Here is a 19338-nt window from a genome sequence, read left to right as displayed (position 1 = left end):
ACTTAGGAAGATAAGATCTGTGGTTTTAATCCACTCCACTGCAACTTCAGGGAGATAGGATTGATTTCTTCTGTCTGCTCCACTACTGCTTAGGGAGATAAGACTGGATGCGATCTGCTCCACTACTGCCTAAGGAGATAAGATCTGTGGTTTTAATCCGCTCCACTGCAACTTCAGGGAGATAGGATTGATTTTTGTCAAATTAACAGCAATGTCAGGGAACAAAATTCACCGTTGTAGCTTCAATCTTTTAAATTGCAATGTCGGGGAAGCAAGATTCGCCGTCGTAGCTTCAATCTGCTCCACCGCACCACTAGGGAAGTATGATTCACCGTTGCGGCTTTAATCTTTTAAATTGTAATGTTGGGGAAGCAAGATTCACCATCGTAGATTCAATATGCTCCACCGCACTGCCAGGGAAGTAAGATTCGCCGTTGCGGCTTCAATCTTTTGAATTGCAATGTCGGGGAAACAAGATTCACCGTCGTAGCTTCAATCTGCTCCACCGCACCGCCAGGGAAGTAAGATTCACCATTACGGCTTCAATCTTTTAAATTGCAATGTTGGGGAAGTAAGATTTACCGTCGTAGCTTCAATCTGCTCCACCGCACCGCTAGGGAAGTAAGATTCGTCGTTGCGGCTTCAATCTTTTAAATTGCAATGTCGGGGAAGCAAGATTCACCGTCGTAGCTTCAATCTGCTCCACCGCACCACCAGGGAAGTAAGATTCGCTGTTGCGGCTTTAATCTTTTAAATTGTAATATCGGGGAAGCAAGATTCACCATCGTAGCTTCAATATGCTCCACCGCACCGCCAGCGAAGTAAGATTCGCCGTTGCGGCTTTAATCTTTTAAATTGCAATGTCAGGGAAGCAAGATTCACCGTCGTAGCTTCAATCTGCTCCACCGCACCTCCAGGGTAGTAAGATTCACCGTTGCAGCTTCAATCTTTTAAATTGCAATGTTGGGGAAGTAAGATTTACCGTCGTAGCTTTAATCTGCTCTACCGCACTGCCAGGGAAGTAAGATTCGCCATTGCGGCTTCACTCTTTTAAATTGCAATGTCGGGGAAGCAAGATTTGCCATCGTAGCTTCAATCTGCTCCACTGCACTACCAAAGAAGTAAGATTCGCCGTTGCGGCTTCAATCTTTTAAATTTGCAACCTCAGGGGTATGAGTAATTCCATTAATTTGTTCTCTGAGGAACATGACCTGCAAAATCCATTTCATGGACTATTTATGCCTAGTGTTTAGGATGTCATGATTAAAATGAATCAAATCCTCCTAACTACATGTTTATGTATGATACTTGTAGAATGTCATGAGAATGATCTCTTTTTAATGCTTAGGTTGTCATTACTCATTGTTCATCAAGGTCCCATCACTGATGTCTTCTTGTTCAGTCGGTATCTTCAACAGAAAAACCAAAGAAATAGTCATGACTTAGACTATTCTCTCTCAAATGCTTCCAACCCCTAGGTTCGGTTAGTTCTAAACAATAGCCCTACTTCGGGTCCTCGTACTATTTAGAAACCTTTAGAGTAATATGTAAAACTTCTTTTGCTTGAATATCATCAGTCCAATAATCGTTATTTCAATGAAAAACACTTGAAAAAGATTATCGAAATGGACAAGATAAAATTTTGTTGAGAGGAAAGCTCGAAATGAATGAATCAATCAAGATAGAAAATTTTGCTAGAATACAAAATGAGAATAAATTAATCAAGATGGTGTATTTTGTCAAAAATACAAAAAAAATATGGAAATAGGTGCCCCAGATATCGTAGCATGAGCCTCTCTGCCCCAAACTTCTTGAAGACCCTTTTGAACTTGATATGTGTTTAGAAGTCCTAGAAGACTTTGTTGATGCCCCAAGATGTAGCATATCTCCTTCTTATTAATTCAGAGAGGACAAGACTACCGTATGCCCCACATTCAATCACAATTTGAACTGCCCATTCCTGGGTTTTCAATTCAAAACCCATTTGGTCTTAAGGCGCCCTTTGCGGGTTTTCGCCTTGGCCTCTCCTTTTCTTTTCGTTCTTATTTTCTTTTCTTTTTTCTTTTCATTTTTTTGTCAAGTGAAGTATTTATTGCTTGAATCAGAATTCTCAAGATTAGGCAAGTTCTTGCTGTCCATCTTGGTCAATACCGATGCTCTCCCAGATAAGGCCTACCACATAAGGTCCTTCAGGTTTGGCATCCTCTTTCTTTTGAAGTCCTTTTGGATGGAAAGGATCTTCTCGATATCAGGTGCTCCTCATAGAATTCTCTGGAGCAAACCTTTTTGGTGAGCTTGCATCATTCGCTTTTGGTACACTTGACCATGACAGATAGCTTTCAACATTTTAACTGATCATGTTGGGCTTGGATCCATTCTGCTTTATCCAAATTCATCTCTGACAAGACTCGAAGGGAAGGAGTATCAACTTCGTTGGGTAAAACTGTCCATATTCCATATGCCAATGAGAAATGAGTTGCCCCGGTAGAGGTTTTTTTTCATTTTTTTGTGTTTTTTGTTTTTTGTTTGTTTTTTTGTTTTTTTTGCCTCCACTGAATCATTCATTTTGGGGCAACATGGTGTTAATCTTGAACAGACTGCAAACTTCTAATGTCGTGCTGTTGTTCAAATTCAATGCATCATCTGATATGAGCCTTTTGGCATTCCATACTGACATATGATTTCTTTTTCAAGAATTTACTGGTCGTCAACTTTGTGACATCTACATATGAAAGCTTCTACCCACTTAGTGATAATCGACGACCATACAGATGAATTGATGATCACCAAAACCTTAGACGAGATTGGCTCAATGATATCCGTGCCCCACATAGAGAAAAATCATGACTTCCATTGATTCTTTGTAAGGTAGGATCTTGTTCTACCATATTAACAAATCAGGGAATGAGCTACAGTCTCAGTCATCTTCAAAGTCCTGAGGCTCATCTAGACACATATCTTGCTCAAGAGGAGATTCTGAGTCAATAGCAGTGTCGCTCATGTCTTTGATATCTGGAGACCTGTTATAGGGACGAAGCCAGATCCAAAGAATAAAAGAATCTAAGAATGTTTATCTGTATAGTATGATTATGAATGAAATGGAAATAATAAAAGAATATTTGCTCGAAGTGAGAAACAAAGATGCATTTTATTGAAATAAAGATATTGAACATAAGTCTATTTCACAAAAGGATTCTTATTGCTCCTAGGCTTAGAGCAATAAGCGTGTTTTGGACATTACTCTGAATTAGGTCTAAAAAATATAAGGATCTCCTCCACAGTCCCATTGTTCAGAACGCCTCTAGGGATATAGAAACAAATTCCTGATAGGTTTTTTTGTTTTTTAGTTTCTTCTTCAAAGGCACAAACACCTTTCCTTTCCATACCATCGATATCTTCAAAGAATTCCAATTCTTTATCATCTATCTGGCTCCGTACTAGAGTTCTAAACTTAATGCATTTTTGGATTTTAGGAAATTTATTGTATGCAATGAAATGTAATGTTAATGAATGAAAAGATGCATGCAATGAAATGTAACACAGATACATGAATGCAAAAAGAGACGTTAATTCTTGGTTTATTTCTATTAGGACAACTTTACTAGGAAATAAATCTCTTTACATAAAGCGGATATATATATACGGCCTTGCCCTCATATGTGCAGACATTTGATCCTCTTCTTCATTCAAGCGTTAAGATAAATCTTACGAACTCTTCAAAAGGGGCGTCTGTTTTATCTCATTTTTGCATGATCCGGGTCGCGACTTGTTGATCACTCATCCTCGTGATGCTTGTTTGGCTGTTCTTTAAGAAATTTCAGTGGCTCTCGAATAATCTTTGTCATCTTGAATCCTCAAGCAACAAAGTAAAGTCATGTAGTCCTCCATTAAACTATCATCCTTCTCTTATCACGTTTTCTTGAACCATATTCGGACAACCGTATTGTCATCCACTTTATCAAGAAACCCATTTTCTTATGACAAGCTCTCTATTTAGCAATTGGACATGAATCAACACCTCTTTTTTATGATGAAAATACAATGCAATCATAACCAAAACAAAAGAAAACAGGTTATTACAAAGCAAAAGCAAGCAAGAATAAATAGAACACATATTCGGGTGACCACTAGGGGTTTGAAGTGGTTCTACCTAGGGTAGGCTCTTAGGGCTCACTATATGTGGTTTGGTTCTAAAGTTGAGGGTACCCGAACTTGCAGATTCCTCGATCTTCACCCATCACAGGCTCATATAGACCGAGTTTAGTTTAGGGGAATACATTTCCCTATGGCCATGCGGAGATAAAATCTCAAGAAGACATAGGTACGGATGTATCCCGGAAGCGATTCACTATCACATGCGGAGGTGAAAACCTCACGAAGGCGTAGTTTCTCACTCCCACTTAAAAGGATGTGACCAACGGTCATGCAATGCAATGTACAGAAATATCAAAAGGCTTGAACCAAAAAGGTAAACACATTAAAGGCCACAAAAACGACGAAAAAAATGCAACCAAATGATCGTACATTTAAACCAAATTTTCAATTTTCGACAAAAAGACAAAAATTAATCAACTCATGGCTTGACTCTCTTTTTACGTCCCCAGTGGAGTCGCCAAGCTGTTGACACCATTTTTTGGATAAAACGAGGTCGACTTGGATTTTAAAAACGAAAACGAATATAGGAGTCGCCACCAATCCTTTTTATCTAGGTGTGATCAGATCACCTCATCATTTTAATAAAAGTTTAATTTTACTAAAACGATAATTTTTTGTCTACAAAATCCAAAAAATGGGTTCGGGAGTCGGTTATGCATGAGGAAGGATTAGCACCCTCGATACGCCCAAAATTAGTACCTAGTTGATTACTTAATGTCTTGATGTCGAAAATTAAAAACTCGAAAAGAATTTTAAAAAATACGATCTTAATAAAAATTCGAATAACATGAATTGAAATTTAAGATTCTCTTGTTCCGAAGGAGTATCACATCCAGCACATTAGGACACAATACTTTAAACCATCGAAACCAAGATCACCTTATAGTTTCAAAAAAAACATACATTGAAGTTTTAAGAGGATATTTAGCTATTTGATCAAATGAGAAATCGAAACCCAACATGTTAGGGCACACTTTCTCGAATTTCCAAATGCAAAATATTGCCTTTATTATTTTTTAGAAAAAATCCTCATATCGAGAAAATAACATGTCACATCCAATGCGTTAGGACACAACGTATCGAATTCCTGACCGAGGATACATGCCGAAGATTTACTTATTTAAAAGATATTTTAACTATCTCGGGTTTTAAAAAAGGGGAAAATCATGCCCAGTAAGTTAGAACACGATCTTTTCTTAATTCCCGAGATCGTTTAAAATGTGAGTTTGAAGAGGCTCATGTATTTAAATTTATTGTGAAAATTGAAACCCAGTAAGTTAGGGTACGACCTTCTCGAATCTAAATACGAAATATTGCCTTAATTTTTAAAAAGAAATCCCTTTTTATTAATGGGTGTAAGTCGATGAAATATCTATCAAAACGCGCATAGTTTATTCGGTTATACCTTCAGAAATCTCTTAAAATCTTTGGAGGGATCATATGGCTAACAACGATATTACAATACAATTGAAATGATCATGGCATAACATGCATCATAAAATACATATAGCAATAATACTAATGAATCTTAACGCCAATATGCATGAATAATAATAACGCAAGTAACAATATAACAATAACAATAATACAATAACAATAAATATAATACTACTGAATCTAAATTTTGAAAAGTATTTTGAAAATAACAAATAAATAAATGATGGAATAAAATTGCAATAACAACAACAAAAATAAAATAAACAAGCCAAATTAAAAATAATGAATAAATAAATAAAATAAATCTAATGATATTTTGACCAAAAATTGAAAATAAATAAATAAATAAATGGAATATTAAATAAAACTGTTTTGTGTTTTTTTTTAAAAAAAAGAAAGAAGAAAAAAATAAAAATAAATAGGCTAAGGACCGAATTGAAAATGGACTGAAATTCGGAGTCAAAATCGTGAATAAGTAGAAAAGGTGGCTCGGGGCTGAAATGAAACGCTTGTTTGAAACAAGGGACTGATTGCGCAATATTTCCCATCCCCAAAACTCTGCGTTCAATGTAGACTAAAAAGAAACATCCAGAAAATTCGTAGGGTCAAAATGTAAAAAACAAAAGGGCCGATTGCATATCAGCGCAAAAGGGGAAGGACCCCGCGTGCAAATAACCCAATCACCGCGAAAACATGCGGATCCTGTGGGCTGCCGGACCGGGTCGCTGGTCAGGGCCAAAACGACGTCGTTTTGGCACCTGACCTGCAGTTGCAAAACAGCGCCGTTTTGTATTGCTATAAAAGCCAGATTTTTTTTAAATCCTCATTTTCAAATCCTCTTCCTAAAAAAATAGAGAGAAACCTCTCAAAATGCTCCCCCCATATCCGGCGATAGTCAGTACCGATGAAAGGCCGCGCCGCCGCCTTGACCAACGGCCGACAGCGAAATAAATGGGTTTTTCAACCCTCACTTCGCAGTGTGTTCAAAGATTGGCCTCTCTCAAACCGTAGGACTGAAAAAGGTCCTTACTACACAATAGTTCGGCTCCGACGACGACAAAAAGATCACCGGCACCGGGATTACAAGGTGACCAGGTACGGTTCTTCTCCCTCCTCTTTTTATTTCATTATTTAGTACAAAAACGAAAATAAAAGAAAATAAAAAATAAAATGAAAACAAGAACCGAAAACAGTTTTTCCTTTCGAAATTTTCTCTACTTTTCTTTTTTTTATTTAGATGTTTGTAAAAACTGAAGAAGAACTACAATCGTCTGATTTTTGGCTTTTATAGCCGATTTACAGCCTTTTAGTTTCTATTTTTTTGTCACTTTTCTATTTGGCTTTTCTCCTGCTGCGGTGGCTTTGTTTTGCAGGTGACAGAGCAGTGTCAGACGTGTAAAGGAAGTGGCGTGCGGTAGAAGCATGAGGCGATTGGTGAGTTGCGGCGGTGGAGGCTGACCAGGGGGCAGGAGCGACGGCCAGCAACTATGGTTTTGCTGAAAGAAAAATTAGTTTTGGGCTAGGGTTTAGTTTAGTTTTGGGCTTGGGGTTAATTTGGCCTGTTTTTATTTGTTTTTGGCCTTTAGGCCCAGGTCAAAATTGACCTGTTACAATACGTATATAGAGTATATCATTAACTTCGGATTCCCCTTTTTACATAATTTTTATATATAAAGGTTTTACTTCTTAAACCTTATTTATTTTATTCGTTTTATAGGTTATTAAATTATTAATGTGGATGTTTGTATGATGTGATTAAGGTCAATGTTATTATTTGTCTATTATTTGTTTAATTGCTTCTAGTTTAAGTTTAAATTGTCATTTATCTTTTACATCATATGTATTGTTATTCAATCATGTTCCATTTGTAAGAGTTGAATTTAATTAAAGCTTATAATTTTTTATTTCATAATCCTTAAAAAGCTTGGTGTTCATAGGTTCTCGAGAGAATTGTGCCCTAATTTACTGGGCTTCAATTCTTTTCGATGAATTTAGATAATCAAGTGTTCATTTTATTAAAACCATACAATTAGTAAAATAAAATTCTTAAGATTTCAAAATATTGGATCCTAACTTACTGGATACGATATTTTATTATCTCGATTTTAAATAAAGGCAATATTTGATGTTTAAGAATTTCGAGGAATTGAACCCTAGCTTACTAGATTCTGATTTCTCGATTGACTTAAATAATCAAATATCTTTCTTAAAACATGTTTTTTTTAAAAAAAATTAAAAAGGGACGAACCAAACTTCGAAGATTGAACTATTGCACTCTAACTCACTGAGTGTGGCGGTCTATTTCTTTGAAATGGGTTTGTCCATTTAACCAATTCAATTATTTAAGCTTTCATTTCATGGGATTGTATTTAAAAATCTTTTCAAGTTTTGACACTAAGACATTAAATAATCAATTCGGTACCAATTTTAGGCGTTACAAGGGTGTTCACCCTTCCTCGGGCGTAACCGACTTCCGAACTTATTTTCTCAAAATTCGCAGACCAAAATTATTTTTAAAGTGATCCGATCACACATCAATAAAATATTGGTGGCAACTCCATTTTTTAAAATCAATTCCAATTTTTTCAAAATTTTAAAACATGGTTCCGACTGTATATATGTGTATGTTGTAGAAATGTATGCATGTATATATGTGTATGCTTTGAAATTATGAAATATGAAAAACATTTATATGCACGTATATGTATGAGTTATAAAATATACATGCATATATATACATGTATTGTAAAACGTATGTATGTATGTGTACACATATATGTATATATATAAAGTATATATAATATATAAGTATGTATATATATATATACAAATCAATTAAAAATTATGTACGTATATATATAAATATGTATACGAAAATTATAAAATATAAAAATATATAAGTACGTATATTATAAAATGTATGCATATATATATTTTAAAATATATGAAAAAAACATGCGTATGCATAAATACATTTTAAAATTATCAAATATAAAAGGTATATATGTATGTATATATATATATGATAAAGTTTGAAATAAAATGATATGTATAAGCAAGTAATAATAATCAATATACAATAGGATAAATATATTCCAAATTTAAATAAGTGAATATAGGAATATAATAAATAATAATAATGCAATGCTAATAGTATAATATAATGATATAATAATAATACATGAATAAATATAAAATGACAATATAAATATGATAATACTAGATTAATTAACAAGATGATAAAGAAATAAAGAAAATGGACTAATTCAAGACAAAAATGAAATTTGAGAGTCAAAGCTATAATAAAATAAACGAGGAGGGACCAGAACGAAGAGAGCATGAAAGGGCGGGGGCCAAATGAGTGAATAAACCAGACCCTGGACAAGTGTCCCCTTTTCAGCGCGCTGATGGGTCAGGGATCTGATCGAAAACTAAGCAAAATTCTGGGGAAAATTTTCAAAAAGGTTAAAAATAAGCAATAGGGAGTAAATTAAAAGAAACGCAAACGCGGCAGGACCAGGATTGTAAATAACCCATTCTGTGAAAACGCGAGGATCCTTCCTAGAGCGGGTCGGGTCGCGCGCGGGTCTAAGGAAAAATGTCACCGTTTTGGTGCCTGGGAGGCTTGCCCAAAACGACGTCATTTTAAGGGGCCTATATAAGTAAAAAATAAACAAAAAAATCATTTTGAAACCATTTCAGAAAAAAAACTTTTGCCTTTTTCATTTTCTCTCTAGCTCCTCTCCTTTTCCGGCCTGGAGTCCGACCATCGACCACCACACCGACCGCCGGTCGTCGGCGACGACGCCACCGTCCGTGGTGGCCGAAAAAATAAAAAAACCTCTTTTCGAAGCCCTTTGCACGTGGAGCAAAGATCCGAGGCCAAAACCCCCCAAAACCCGGCCAAATCGGCAGAGCAACAAAGAAATGCTTCGTTTCTTCTCCTTTTCCGGCTAGGCCGTCGACGGCGAGTAGATCGGCCGACGTAGGTAAGTTTCTTTTCCTCTTCCCTTTTTTATATTCGTAGATAAAATAAAAAAATTAACGTAAAAAAACCGAAATCAAACCAGAATCACCTCTGTTTTTGTATTTTATTTTTTATCTCTTTTCATACAATGTTTTTTTTCCTTTTTTACAGCATATTCGGCTTTAGCCGAAAGAAAAGAAGAAAACATCTAAGAAAAAAAAATCCCCTTCGTATTACAAAGATTTTGGCTTTTTATAGCCAAAAGTAATATATTGTTTTTTTTATTTTTGTTCTCTGTTGTTTCTCTCTGTTTGGCTTCTATTTTTCTAGGAGTAGGTGCGGCGATATCAGGCAGAGCAGGTGGCGCAACAGAGGAGTGGGTACGGCAGAAGCGTACGGCGCACATGGGAGGGACTAGGGTTCTGAAACCCTAGTTTTTCATAGGGTTTCGGCTGTATTTTTTTGGCGGTTGTAATTTTAATTATTTTTGGGCTTGGTCTTTTGGTTATTTTGAATGTTATTAGGCCCGGGTAAATTTGGGCTTGTACAGCAACTACAATTACTTTGAAAGAAAATCAACAAAAAACTAAAAGAGAAAAACATAATAAAGACTAATTAGCACCTTCCGTCTCTCTCTATTAAGACTTAAAAATGATTATTTATATCCTTGGGGGGGGACAAAATTGAGGGTAAATAAACAACAAAATGACATGGTGTTGCCTCTGTTTGCACCAACAGCATGCTCCAACACACGTTGCTTCTACTGCTCCCTTTTTTTCAACCTTCGTCTTGCTTCCACTTGTATTTGAACTCGCTTCTCATTCCAAATTAGACTAATTCAAGTCAAAACACTTAATTATATATATGGTTTGAAATAATTTAACTAAAAATAGGTAAAAAGAATATAAAACGCAAATACGATGCAATTCATGAAATCTACGCTAATTATTCAACTAAACACAATATTTTACTTTAGAACTAACATAAATCTAAGTGAGAAGAATTACAATTCAATGGTCTTTCACGTTTGATTGAATAGTCTTTGTTTTTGTCTTGTTCTTCACTTTAAAGAGGCTAATGTTTGGATTAGGTGCTTTTGCTACATTATTAATAAAATATCTTTACTTAGCAAAAGAAGACATGGTTTCTATATCAATTTTCTCCACTAAAATTATTGATAATAAAAGTAGGGGTTAAGGTTTAGAGTTTATACCCAGACCTTATATTTACAAAAACAAACATAGAGGGTAGCATTCAAAAGTAGAATGCTAACATCTGATGTCGAATGAAAAGACATAAAATAAAGAGATCAAATAACAAGGAGATGCCTCACATTGTTCAAATAATGTTAGACATGAAAATTAAGTTGAAGAAATGGCATGGATTTCACCATCTTCCCCTGACTCCTGAGCTTGAATTTTGCCTTTATCATCCAAATACATATCATGCTCCTTGAGTTACAAGAGAGAAATAGCTTGGAGACGATTTTTTACTAGTCTTTTTTGAGAAAGGAACTCTTGAGACACACACTTCATTGTTGGTCGGAACTTTGGGTTCAACCTTAAGCAAGCAAAGGCAATTGTTGCAACAAAAGCAATATCCATTGCAACTCTTTGATCACTTGGAAGTGATAAACGTGGATCTAAAATATCACTTAACATTATATTCTTGGAATATGATGTCGATAGTGATACCAAGAGTCCACCAGGATGCTTTCCCATGAGTGTTTGAAGTGCTAATACTCCAAAGCTATACACATCACATTTTTCATTTACGACCATAGTATAAGCAAGTTCTGCATTTCACAACGAAAGAACCACAATTAAAATATAGTTTTTAAAATCTTGTAAAAGATCTAAAATCTATCGTTCTTTATAGAAAAAAATACTTCAACACTTGAAAATCATGGTGCTCTATCTGTAAACTCGTGCTAATCATTAACCACAAGCATTGATAAGGGATACTTTCAACCTAAGTAGATAAAACAGATAGGATGAGCAAACAAAAACAATCGGATACTTGAAACCTTTTACCTGGTGCAATATACCCGTAGGTTCCAACAAGCATTGTTTGATTAGATGAATCAGGATCAAGAAATCTAGCTGTTCCAAAATCAGAGACATAAGCCTCATGGTTGGAGTTCAATAAAATGTTATTGCTTGATATGTCTCGATGAACTATTGGTGGGTGGCAATCATGATGCAAATAAGATAAAGCACATGATGTATCTTTTATTATCTTGACTCTTTTAATCCAATCCAACTCCACTGCTTCAATATCATTTTCTAAGACACAAAATAAGCTCCCTCGAGCCATGTATTCATTAATCAAAAACATGCAATGATTATGGAGACAAAATCCATGAAGCTTTATGATTTTCTTGTGTCGTATTTCTGATAATAATTTTGCCTCATTCTTGAAACTCTTTTCAAAAGTTGTGATCTCTGCTTCTCTATGATTAAGTTTCTTTACAGCAACAATCTCTCCACTTGGTAATTGTGCTCTATAAACACTACCATAACCACCAGTCCCAATCCAGTATCGGTTGTCAAAGTCCTCTATCGCATTAATGATGTCTTGAAATGCAATTCTTCCATCAAAGTTCAAGATTGAGAATAAATCTCTATTTTCTGTGGCATTTGACTTAAAAGTATGATTTTCTACTCCGCATCTTAAGTAAAGAAGAAAACCCATAGATAGTAAGGCTAAAAAGCCAACAATTGGGATGACGATTCGAGAAATTATTACCTTGTTGCTTGGTGTAGAACAACAGGTTAGTTTTCCATAGGTATTTTGTTTGTATTGCATGTTCGATTAAAATGTTTAGTTTTCCCCGATTGCATGTTTCTATTGTTGTTTCTTAATATGGGGATTTGTATATTGAATCCTACTCTAGTTAAGGGCTAATTATGCATTTCATGTATACTCTTCTGCATAGGACAGCATTCCGTTCCGGAGAAACAATTTTCGGATTAGAATTGATAACTGTTGTTTGTTGATAAGGTGCCTTTTCTTATATAGATGGATTTATATATCCAGTTGTAGTGTAATTAAGTGGAAATTATGTGTTTTGTGTTGTTGGTTAGGCTTAAGAAATGATAACTGTTGTTTGTTGATAGTGTTGCTTGCTTTAATATGGATGGATGGGGCTATTGAATTGTAGTGTAATTAAGGGAAAATTATGCATGTATGTCTTTATTCATCAGCATAGGACCGACAATCCTTTGAAAACAATAGTCGGATTAGGCTTAACATATGATACTGTCGTTTTTGATACCCTTATTTGCCTGAATATGGATGGATTTGTATATTGAATTGTACTGTAATAGGGCAAATTTTGGTTTTCATTTCGTTTTTACCTTGTGCATTCCACAGACAACCCGATTATCGGATTAGGCTTAAGAAATGATATTGATATTTTAAATTTGTTGATATTCTTGCATTGATTTGTGATGAAATGTTATGAAATATATCTTCATCCTGCATATATTTACTTGCAACCAAATGACCTGAATCTTATGCAATGGGACCGTAGCTGAAATTATTCTACCGTGGGCAATGAACACTGCTAATATTATCTTTCAGCTCATTTCATTTGTTGCTGCAAAATCTGAGGTGTATTCTATGATTCCACCAACTTGAACAAAATTGACTTGAATTAGAAAAAATAATTAACCCAATTGGTTATAGTTGTGTTGAGAGAATTTTAAAACCGTGCTGTAACAGGCATATAGATTGGGATAAGAGTATGATTTCAAGAGCATGTGTTTTGAACATAAACCATAATACAAAGGAAAAAGTCAGCATTCCAATACACTACGAATTGTTTTGAATCCGCAAATCATGCATTCCAATTGTTTTCCATCATTTTTTCTTCTTCCTTTAATTTCATGAAGAATGGAATTGACTTTTTGAAACCTAATTAATTCAACAACTTGGAAATTAAAAATCAAAGATAATTCATTAACAAAATGATAATACAAGGTTATCAATACACTACGAATTCTAACTCGATTATCTAAAATAGAATAATAAAATACTCTATGAATTTTATCCTTCTATATATTTTTTAAAATTCAAACAAAATTTTAACCTTGTGCATTGCCGATGAATCAAATGGTGAATTTATATATTAAAAAACTCTTATTTGGTGGAACTAAATATTACTCCCTAAGCTCTTATCATAAATCAATATTTGATCGAATTTATTTATTTTTATTTGGTGGAACTAAATGATTTTCCATATCCAATTCATAAAGAATAATTCATATAGATTGGGATAAGAGTATGATTTCAAGAGCATGTGTTTTGACCATAAACCATAATAATACAAACGAAAAAGTCAGCCATATACCAACAATTAATTTTAGGTCAATTATACATATACCAACAATGTTGGAACATTGAATGCTGATACCGGGTTCAAAGCTGGTTATTTAAACGAGTTGGAAAGAATGCTACAAAGGGTTTTACCAAATGCAATGTTGAAGGCGAAACCTAATATTGAATCGAGGATTAGGTTACTAAAAAGGGAGTGGTCAATCGTCTATGACATGCTTAATGGCCAAAACAATAGCAGTTTTGGTTGGGTCGAGCATAGGCAGCTCGTTGTTGCTGAAGATGCGGTTTGGGACTCCTATTTAAAGGTAAGATTATTTCAAGTCTTTATTATCTTATTTTTACCAAACTTATAACTAATATGATTTCCTCATTTTTTTAGAGTCACAAAGAAGCCGCTCAATTCAGACATCGTACTTTCCCTTACTACGACCAGCTTACTACCATATACGTAAGAGATCGAGGAACTGGGAAAGATGCTCAAATAGCTGCTAATGTTCTTGAAGAAATAAATGCTGAGGGTATACCTACTACAGGTATGGATGAAGAAAGAAACTCATTCTATGACTGCGAAGCTGACGTATCTTTGGATGACATGGATGTTTCTGCTGCGGAGCCGCGACGAGGTACAAACCAAGGGGGTTCCTCATCTTCAAACAAGAGAAAGAAGAAATTTGATGCTCGTGATAATATGTATTCTTCATTTGATGAGGCTGCCATTTTATTGGCCGAAAACCTGCGGGCCATTGGCGATCAAATCAGTAGGAGTATTGCCTCCGATGTGGTAGTTCAGCAGAAGTCAGAAGAATTCCAGATCATCCAAGAGAAAGCTACAAATTTATATTCAGCCTTATGGGAAATTGAAGGTTTAACCGACGATGAGCGGTATCGAGCTTTGAGTAAAATTTCAGATCATCTAACTCAAATGCTCGTTTTCTTTAGTTTACCTTCTGCTGCGCGATTGGAATGGGTCAGAAGATTTCTTTCTGCCATTAAAATTCAATGTTCAAACTTTTTGATGTTGTAAAACTATATAATATATGGATTATGATGTAGAATTTCATTTTCATCTAATATTTTCTTAATATAAGTTGATTATGTTTATGCAGAATATAATTCTCAAGTTATATTATGATTTTAGTAAATTTATATAAGAACATTTATTATTAAGAATTTTATGAAACTATATATCATTATTAAATTATATTTAATATTAATTATTTTAAATTATATAAATTCATATAAGAAAATTTATTATCAATAATTTTATGAAATTATATATCATTATTAAATTATATTTAATATTAATTATTTTAAATGATATAAATTCATATAAGAAAAATTATTATCAAGAATTTTATGAAATTATATTTAATAATAATTATTTTAAATTATACAAATTCATATAAGAAAATTTATTAGTTATAATTATTTTAAATTTTATTAAATCATTTATTTTAATTAAAATATATTTAATATTAATTATTTCAAATTATATTTTATAGTATCATATATTATGATTTTAGTAAATTCATATAAGAATATTGATGATTAAGAATTTTATTAAATTATATTTTTAATTAAAATATATTTAATAATAATTATGTTAAATTATATTTTATAGTATCATATATTATGATTTGAGTAAATTCATATAAGAATATTAATTATTAAGAATTTCATTAAATTATATTTTTAATAATAATATATTTAATAATAATTATGTTAAAATATGATTAAATTATTTATTATTGATATTAATAATCTTATTACAATTTAAATGACAATAACAATAATCATTTACCCAAACAAATTTATGCTAAGGGTATTCTAGTCATTTTAGTTTTTTCCATTATGTTATTACACCTCTATTCCATTCAACCAAACACAAGAATACTATTACGCCTCTATTCCATTACATTCAACCAAACAATTGATTTGCCATTACGCCTCTATTCCATTACGCGCCTCTATTCCATTACGCCTCTTGTACAAAGCCCAAATTTGCCCTAACCCAACAATCTAAATTAAACCCAAATACAAGCCCACAACATAAAGTTTTCAGAAACCCTAATGCCCCTTTGCGCCGTTGCCCCCATGTGCGGTGTCAGCACGCCCACCGCCCGAGGTCTGCTCTCCTGGTACTGCCTTGCACCAAGATGGAAAATCCTTCCGTTGACCTCACCCTACCTGCAAAAAAGGAAGCAATAGCAGTGCAAAGAAACAGTAGTATGAACAGTAGTATAACTAGTGCAAATCGACTATAAGAGCCGGAGGAAATGTAATCAAAAGGGGAGATTGGAATAAAAAAGAAAAAAACAGATTCAAAAAATCAATAGAAAGAAATTAAAGGTTTATACCTATTTTTGCTTTACTTTTTCTCGTTTCATTTTCTTGTTTACTGTTATTTTTACTTTCTTGTCATATTTACATATATATAAAAGTAAGTCAAAAAGAAAAAGGAGTGGGAAAACTAACCTGTATTCGGGTTTTAGCGCCGTGAACGGCCGAGGAAGCCGCCTCCGAGGATAGGCGGCCGGAAACCGAAAGGTTTCTTGAGCTTTTGGGTATTTTTGTTAAGTTTTTGAGAACTTTGGGTCCGTATTTGGCTTTAGGAAGGTTAAAGCATTAAAAATGAAGTTTTTGTTATTCTCCGCCCACGTCTGGCGGCGCTTATCATTGGTGACCGACGTACCGATCTGGTGGTGAACCACGAGCCAAGGCCGGACTTGAGAGCTTTGAGAGAAAAAGGTGAAGGATGTTTTGTTTTTTTTTTAAAGCTGGTTAGAAATGATTTTTTTTAGATTTTTTAAAACTTAAATAGGCTCATCAAAACAACGTCGTTTTGGGCCTGAGTTTCAGGCGCCAAAACGGCGTCGTTTTAATATTATCTGATAACCCGACCCGAGAGCAGCCAGCGTGTTTTCGCGCCTAATGGGCTATTGGCAGACCAGGTCCTTCCACCTTTTTAGTGTTTTCAATTTGGTCCCATTCCGTTCTATTTTTCCTTTTAAATTTACCCTGTAATTCTATTTTTTGCTTCATTTTAATCCCTATTACAGCTGTACGTTTTGAATTTGGGATTATTTCCCATTTGCCCCCTCCAAGTTTTTTGCGCGTTCATTTTGATCTTCTTCCTTTTTTATTTATTTTGAATTTGCCTCCAAATTTTGTTTTTAGCTTAATTTAATCCCTTTTTGATATCTTTGTTATTTTATCATTATTTTTATTATTAGTAGCAATATTGTTTATATTATTAATAGTATTATTATTAATAATGTCATCATTACTATAGTATTATTACCTTTATTACTTTTATTACTTTTTTATTATTATTATTATTATTATTATTATTATTACTACTACTATCATTTGTTACTGTTGTTTATGTATACTTATATCCAAGATATTTGTCTCATTATATTGTTATTTGTTTATTCATGTCCTTTTATTCTTTCCTATTACAAACTTTGTTATATACGTGTATATATACATTTCTATAATATATATATATATATCTATATGTATATATTCTTTATTCTATAACTCATATATGTATACGTATATATATATGCCTCTTATATTTAAGAATTTTGAAATATATTCATGCATACATACTTCCACATATTTTTATGTATAATAGCTTCAAAATGTGAACATACACATGCTTTTCATTTTTCATAATTTTACGCACATATATATGTGTATATATATATTTTTATTTTTATATTTTTATAATTTTGTTAATTTATTTGTGTATGCGTCGCTACTATTATTTTTCTTGCTTTAGTTTTTATCTATTTATTATTTGTTATTGTGCCTGCATGATTGTTTTTTTATATTAGTCTTATTATTCATTTATCTTTTATCTTGCTCGTGTTATTTTACTTACATTATCATCATCATTCCATTACACCCATTTTTTATTTAGATTTCAAAAAAGAAATTTTAAAAATATAAGTAATAGTCGGTATTTTAGATCTTTGAGAGAATCGAGCCCTAATGTATTGGGTTCTGATTTTTTCGTTGAATCTAAATAATCGGGATTACTCTATTAAAAATGATAAAAAGCTCGTTATCGAAAATTCAATACGTTGTGTCCTAACGCATTGGATGTGACACGTTGTTTTCTCGAGACGAGGATTTTTTGAAATAAATGCAATATTCAATGTTTAATATTTTGAGAAATTGTGCCCTAACGTATTGGGTTGCGATTTCTTCATTTGATTTAAACAATTGAATATTCTTTTAAACTTTATTACATGAATCTTTTCAAACTCAAGTTTTAAACGATATCGGGAATTAAAATAGGATCGCGTCCTAACTTACTGGTCGTGATCCATTTTTAATCCAAGATAATTAAATATCTTTTTAAATAAGCATTTTTCATTCGCGTATCGGGAATTCGAGACATTATGTCCTAACTTACTGGATATGATTCTCTTTCTCGAATAACGTGAAATATGCCCCTTTTCTTGAAAATTTTCAACGTTTTAATAAAAGTATCGTATTTTTTAAATTTCTTCAAAGTTCTCAATTTTCGACATTAAGACATTAACTAATCAACTAGGTACCAATTTTGGGCGTATCGAGGGTGCTAATCCTTCCTCGTACGTAACCGACTCTCGAACCTGTTTTTCTGAATTTCGTGGACCAAAACTGTTGTTTTAATAAAATCAAATCGTTTATTAAAAACAACCACTTTTTAAGGTGACCCGATCACACCTCATCAAAAAAGATTGGTGGCGACTCCCATTTTTAGTTTTCATTTTCAAAATCCAAGTCGACCCCGTTTTGTCAAAAAAATGGTGTCAACAGCTTGGCGACTCCACTGGGGACATAAAAAGAGAGTCAAGCCACGAGTTGATTACTTTTTGTCTTTTGTCGAAAATCAAAATTTTAGTTTAAATTTACGATCCTTTCATTGCATTTCATTCGTCTTTATTACAATTGTGGTTTATGATTGATGTATTGGCTTAAATTTTGGCATCTTTCTGCACATTGCATTGCATGACCTTTGGTCACAACCGTTTAAGTGGGAGTGAGAAGCTACTCCTTCGTGAGGTTTTCACCTCCGTGCAGGATAGTGGATCGCTTTCGGGATACATCCGTACCTATGTCTTCGTGAGATTTTCATCTCTATGCAGCCATAGGGAAATGTATCCCCCTGAACTGAACTCGGTCTATATGAGCCTATAATGGGTGAGGATCGAGGAATCTGCTGGTTCGGGTACCTTGACTTTAGAACCAAACCTCATATAGTGGACTTAGGAACTTAACATAGGTAGAGCCACTCTAAATCCCTAGTGGTTACCTGATTAGGTACTTTCTGTTTTCCTTGTTTGCTTCTATTTGGTACTAACCTATCTTGTTTCGTTTTGATTATGATTGCATTGCATTTGCATCTTAGGAAGGAGATATTGATTCAAGTTTAATTACTA

At 33.7% G+C, this 19338-nt stretch overlaps 1 protein-coding gene and 1 long non-coding RNA gene across 2 annotated transcripts in view; both read left to right on the top strand.

Moving 5' to 3' along the window:
- LOC105797400 (wall-associated receptor kinase-like 2) overlaps nt 1-19338 on the top strand; it is a 97065-nt gene that overhangs the window by 40318 nt on the left and 37409 nt on the right. The window lies entirely within an intron of this gene.
- Nucleotides 5866-7283, top strand: LOC105798213 (uncharacterized). The gene is made up of 2 exons (XR_001134972.2): nt 5866-6687; nt 6966-7283. It is a non-coding gene; the product is annotated as an uncharacterized LOC105798213 (long non-coding RNA).

The sequence above is a fragment of the Gossypium raimondii genome, chromosome 9 (assembly GCF_025698545.1).
Source record: "Gossypium raimondii isolate GPD5lz chromosome 9, ASM2569854v1, whole genome shotgun sequence".
Taxonomy (NCBI): domain Eukaryota; kingdom Viridiplantae; phylum Streptophyta; class Magnoliopsida; order Malvales; family Malvaceae; genus Gossypium; species Gossypium raimondii.
The sequence above is the reverse complement of the archived record's forward strand: the minus strand, read 5'-3'. Positions and strand labels throughout refer to the sequence as shown.